The sequence below is a fragment of the Amphiura filiformis genome, chromosome 5 (genome assembly GCF_039555335.1).
Source record: "Amphiura filiformis chromosome 5, Afil_fr2py, whole genome shotgun sequence".
Lineage (NCBI taxonomy): Eukaryota > Metazoa > Echinodermata > Ophiuroidea > Amphilepidida > Amphiuridae > Amphiura > Amphiura filiformis.
Window position 1 is genome coordinate 38,983,449 of NC_092632.1, and position 6,501 is coordinate 38,989,949.

The window sequence follows — 6,501 nt, forward strand, 5'->3', positions numbered from 1 at the left end:
TGAAATACCGCGTGAAATGGAAGCAAAAATATTTGTTTATTACGAACAATGATTGACTGTAGGATTGGTGGCCCTTTTGGAATTAATGAGTTGTCACGATATTACACCTGGGACTGTAAATAACATTTAGCATGGTTTTAGATACATTTTGTACCCAGCGAAAAATAACATCGAACAATAGAAGTCAAGTGTTTTAATGTTACGTGTAAATATAGTCTCGCGGGAGCATCTGTTATTAGTCTTCTTTATCAGTCTTTTTTTTAAAAACTTGCTGGTCACGGCTACCGCGTGACTCTAATTATGAGCAAGAACAACTCGAAGCGATTTCATTCTCGATAAATTACTATAGTTGCTACTTCTTTGGGCGGATTTAAGAAGTAGCATGCGGGCCTTTCGAAGTAGGTCATTCCTGTTACTTTGAATAGCTTTACGTTCCTTGTAAAATGCTTTCATGTTCTGTCTTGTTAAATCATACCTTGTCTGTTATCACACCTTGGCTGGTCTTGCAAGTAAACTGTCTATGTCAACAAGAACAGTTGGATCATTTTAGAAAATGATTGATTTTTGCCTCAAGCAAATTACATTGTCTATAAGAATGAGGTCCAATGGGAGGAATCGTGTTATTCAAGTTGTTATTTAAGTATGTAAACAAATGGCACATTATGAATATAATTAACAAAATTCGGAAGAGTCGATGATATTTCCTTCGTGACGCTCATATCAGTGAATTGCTTTATTAAATTGATTTGATTGAAAGTCATACTCATTGCATGACCAGACAAGTGAAGAGCAACCTGCATTTAGTGAAATTCCGGTTTTGTCTGAACGGAAAATATCATTTCACCCGATGGTGAAATAAAAAAATCGAAGTTGACTCTGAAACTTCACGACAATTCTGTTAAGGAGAATGCATAAGAAAGTGTTGATTCGTAGATCCGAATCCACGAGCGCATCGAAAGCCGCCGAGATCAAGTAAGACGAGGAAAACCCCTTTCTGGTTGTACACATGTCCCATAATTTCGTCCTTCACTTTTAATAGTGAAGTTTTGTGCTATATGTATGGGGTGTGTGTATGTATTGGGGTGTGTAGGGTGTGTGTGTGTGTACTGACGTCATTTTCACAGTAGTGTGAAAAATGGTATAGCTTTGAGGTTTCAGAAAAAGAATAGTTTGCACTATCTGCGATATATGATTAGTATTTTATTTTCTAAACTTCACATAGCAGATAGTGAAAACTATTCTTTTCTTGATCCCTCCCGTGAATTTTTACGAAAATCGGAGCAACATTAATTTGTCCACACTGTACAACATGTAAATTGACCTTGGAGCTTTTGTAACTTAGTAACTATAATTATGTTCTACGCATTGAAATGATGAAAATGATTTGATATGTTTTTGATGAATTTAGAGTATGCTTAATTTCCCCCCTGTATGATCCTATAGGGGTTTGGGGATCCTTTCCATGGTAATCGCAGACAAAATATTCAGCATATCTGATTAAAATTCAGCAAATCAGCATATCTGATTAAAAGTTGGTTGACAGCTTTAAAGTTTGTTGACAGCTTTTACGTAAACATGAACAAATAAGCACACATTTCCAAAATAGAATCAGTCTAAATAAAGTAACCCGTCTCCAGATAAACTTTTGCCCACTGATTAACTCCAAATCATTGGACGTGATTTTACATTCCAATAACTTTGTACATAATGCTAGTTGGTGCATAAGCAGCCCGGCTAGCTCAGTCGGTAGAGCATGGGACTCTTAATCCCAGGGTCGTGGGTTCGAGCCCCACGTTGGGCGAGCAAATATTTTGTTCCTCTTCCACAGCCCGTTTTTGGTTTGATCGAGAAACAAAAGATTTTTCACGGACATTATTTTAAATGATCTATTACTGTAACATTATTCTTTCATTTCGAACACGAGAACAATTCACAGTCGAAGTTTTAACATTTTACTGGTTTTATCTTTTTCTAGATTACGTTTCCTCAATTATCGTACTAAAATTGAAATCCACAGGCAAATTAATCAATTTAGGAGATTCATCAGGTCGTAATGTTGTAAAACATAATATGAGTGATTGTTCCTTACAAAAAGGTTGATTTGAGGTGAAATTATTGTAAACAATTCACATCGTTGTGAATGCTCGCCCGCGTAGATTTTGATTTGAAAAACGTGCATTAATTTGTCATTATGATGAACTCCATTAGTGGTAATCGGGCAGATTATTCCTAAATAATGTGAGGAAAACAGCATATTCTGACATCGGTTATGTCATTGTTCAAAACTTAAAATGTATCATTATTTAAGATTTTCTAGCTGTGCCATTAGCTGAATATTCAGAGCAGTAATTATAGCGAATCATTCGAATGTTAAAATACACGAAGCATGTGGAATTCATTTTATATGGAATATACAAAAACATACTTATATGTACATATTTCCAAAATAGAATCAGTCTAAAGTAACCCGTCTCCAGATAAACTTTTGCCCACTGATTAACTCCAAATCATTGGACGTGATTTACATTCAATAACTTTGTACATAATGCTAGTTGGGGCATAAGCAGCCCGGCTAGCTCAGTCGGTAGAGCATGGGACTCTTAATCCCAGGGTCGTGGGTTCGAGCCCCACGTTGGGCGAGCAAATATTTTGCTCCTCTTCCACAGCCGGTCTTTGGTTTGATCGAGAAACAATAGGTTTTTCATGGACACTATTTTGAATGTTCTATTGCTGTAACATTATTCTTTCATTTCGAACACGAGAACAATTCACAGGCGATGTTTTAATATATTACTGGTTTTATCTTTTTCTAGATTACGTTTCCTCAATTATCGTACTAAAATTGAAATCCACAGGCAAATTAATCAATTTAGGAGATTCATCAGGTCGTAATGTTGTATGGAATTTACAAAAACATACAATTTCACATCATTGAATGATTTTATAAAAATAAGAGACATGTGTTTTTCTTTTGACAAATCCATAAAAAAGAAATTTGGCAAACATTTTTGCTTTTATTAAAAGAAAAAACATTAAAAGCAAAAAGGCAGCTAGCATTAGAACATGAGAAAGAAAACATGGCAAAGACGAACAATATGTGGGAAAACAATCATGCCTAATACTTTGTTGTTTTCCACTCCCTCTCCTCCTTAAGGCAATATCCCACTAGACAAAGCGTTTGTACTCATCACAGTCCTAGTTTTCCCCATAAAATGTGTTTTTCTGTTGCATTTCGATATCTTCAATTGACATATGACATTTTGTCTGAAAGAAAGGTTTTGACGTTCTAGGCTATGTTTGGAATAATTGTGTGATTTGTGATAATAAATCATGGTTGTGTATTTATTCCTTGTGGGCTTTTCCATATTTGTTGCCATGTGCTTAATTGTGAGCAAGAACAACCCGAAGCGATTTCATTCTCATTAAATTACCATACCTATTACTTCTTTGGGCGGATTTAATAAATAGCATGAGGGCCTTTCGAAGTAGGTCATTCCTGTACTTTGAATAGCTTTGCGTTCCTTGTAAAATGCTTCATGTTCTGTCTTGTTAAATCATACCTTGTCTGTTACCACACCTTGGCTGGTCTTGCAAGTAAACTGTCTATGTCAACAAGAACAGCTGGATCATTTTAGACAATGATTGATTTTTGCCTCAAGCAAATTATATTGGCTATAAGAATGAGGTCCAATAGGAGGAATCTTGTAATTCAAGTTGTATGTAAACATATGGCTTTAATGAAAATAATTAACGAAACTTGGAAGAGTCGATGATATTTCCATCGGGACGCTCATGCTCATATCAGCGAATTGCTTTATTAAATTGGTTTGATTTAAAGTCATACTCATTGCATGACCAGACAAGTGAAGAGTAACCTGCTTTAAGTGAAATTCCGGTTTTGTCTGAACGGGAAATATCATTTCACCCGATGGTGAAATAAAAAAAAATCGAAGTTGACTCTGAGACTTCACGACAATTCTATACATATATATTTATTATCATGTACCGGTTTCAACATAACCCGAATGTGTAACTCACATGATACTGCTCACGGTGGGAACAAAAGCTTCTACCACCTCAATTTACCCCATCAAAATGGAGATATTTTGACCTCATATATTTCTCATCATCGTCATCAACATTAAGTTCTTGTAATAATATTGATAATTAATTTGTACTGGCATTTTCAATTGATTCACATGCATATGTTTTAAGTTATTATGCCTTTGGTGAAATATAAACTCCCGGTTGTGACGTAATCGGAAAAATACAAATACCCTGCTAAGGTAAGTGGACAAATGAGGGCGTAAATATAGACCATCAAAACATAAAGTCAGCCGAATTTTTCCACAGAGGCAAAGATCTGCCGTTTTGTTCCCCGTCGAGAACATAAACTGAGCTCAAAAAGAAACTTATAATTTTTCACAAGGTCATTTCTTGAAATCCTGTCCATCAAATTGAACCAAACTTACACACAGATTTACTTCAATACTCTACTCTTAACACATGTCAGTAATCAAGCAGTTATTTAAGGCCAGAGTAATGGGAGAGAACATGGACCTTTTCGAGCATCATTATTTCTGAATTGTATGTCCAAAGTATAATTATAAAACTATACATTTTTGGAAAGGAAATGAGTCAAGGGTTTTTGACAAAATCACAAAAATTCACTTTTTTACCCCAATTGTTTTGTGACAACTTAGAAAAAAATCCGTTCGGAGTAAAAAAAAATCAGTTAGCTTTTCATGAAGAAGAGACATGAACTTAGAGAAGGTTTTTTTATTTTTTTGAAATTCCTCTCTTTTTTCGAAATATTGGAAAAAACATTTCTGTCACTCTATTAAGCTAAAAATTGCACATAATGGTGTATATTTTTCTTTAAAACAAATATTTTGAAACAATGAGAAAACCTTCCCTAGACTTTGATGTACTCTAAACGATAGTGCAAAAAGTTTACCGTTTGCTTGCATATTTGTCGAGTTATCTTGTCACAAAAATCGTGCAATATTGTTAAAAGTGAACTCTGAAAAATCGACGTTTTAGTAAAAAAATGTCAAATTTATGCACAAAACATCCTTATATTTTAAAACGGTAAGACTTTCACGCTTGTAAAAGCTGTATCTTGTGCATGGTCTAAATATGCATCGTTTTGCATTAATTAATCTATAATGTCTGCTTTCAGTGCGCCAAAATTCAAAATAATAAAAAAATATATGTGGCATTTTGACTGCATATTTTTGTTTTGTTCACACCACATTTTGCTGGCGTTAACAACATACCGAATGCGCCTCAACTGCGTAGGACATACGCGCAGAGTTGCGCCGCGTCACGCGACGCAAATCGTGCGCGTAATCACAATATTTCGCATTCGCGCATTTCTGACTCATTATTTCCCGCCAATTTACTAACCTGTCTTGAGCCATGTGACTTTTTAGAGTTGAAAAGAGTGAAATAAATCAAGCAAAAAATATGAGTAAATAGTAATAAGTTGTATTTGATCAGTTTCAAGTGAAAGAATACATCTTAGTGTTGATAAATATCAAGAAATCTCAAATTCGGGCATGGACGAATGTGTCTTCCATTACTCTGGCCTTAACTGACACAACAGCAAAATGCATTGACATGGGACAGCTTCCTGGACCACATTCACAGCCCAGCCCTGTTTCATGAAAAAAGTGTATGAAAAGCAGAAAGCAGCACCGTTTTATCATCTGTGCAAGGATCTTGTGTGCATTCTCACAGATTTTTTGTCCTGGGTGCCAATGGTTGGGCTGTGAAAGTGAAGGAAGTCCAGGAAGCTGTCCCATGACAGTGCATTTTGCTGTTGTGTCAGTTGGACAACTGCTTGGTTACTGACATGTGTTTTGAGTAGAGTATTAAGGTAATCCTGTGTGTAATTTTGGTTCATTTTGATTGACAGTATTTTAAGATATGACCTTGTGATTCACAAGTTGTAAAAAATTATAAGTTTCTTTTTGAGCCCAGTTTATTTTAGCGGCAAATCGCACCCAAGAACCTACATTTCGCAGCGGAGCACCGAAAACATCGTCTCTAACAGCGAAAAAACTTCGAATTTTACCTACATTTTCCCTTTAAATTAAATTGAATTTAGTTTAACCCCTTTGAACAAATATACACAAAATGATAACAAAAGGAATGGAACATAGTTTAACCCACGAACTCTGTAATTGTAACTCAACACCTTACACATACACACACACCCCCATCCCCTCTCTCTCTTCATATCTTGAACTGTACTACTATAATGAAATCCATTCAATGATCATTTTCCAAAGTATAATAGTGTGCGACCTATCATATTCTTTCACGCGCCTTGTGATTATTGTTGGTGTTGGAACGTGAGGGCGCATAATGCATATAAACTGTGGGTACCTGTCTGAATACTATCCAGTATTTTATTGAAAAGGAAATCCCATCGAGGCTTTTAATTCAAGGTGAATGCTGATTTTAACCTTTTAAATCCAATGTAAAGTATTACCA

General features: G+C 35.4%; 2 non-coding genes across 2 annotated transcripts; both read left to right on the top strand.

Annotated features, from left to right (window-relative positions):
- The first annotated feature begins 1,728 nt into the window (after positions 1 to 1,728).
- On the top strand, positions 1,729 to 1,801 carry Trnak-cuu (transfer RNA lysine (anticodon CUU)). The gene has a single exon. It is a non-coding gene; the product is annotated as a tRNA-Lys (tRNA).
- A 765-nt stretch (positions 1,802 to 2,566) lies between these two features.
- Positions 2,567 to 2,639, top strand: Trnak-cuu (transfer RNA lysine (anticodon CUU)). Its single transcript has one exon. It is a non-coding gene; the product is annotated as a tRNA-Lys (tRNA).
- Positions 2,640 to 6,501: the final 3,862 nt, after the last annotated feature.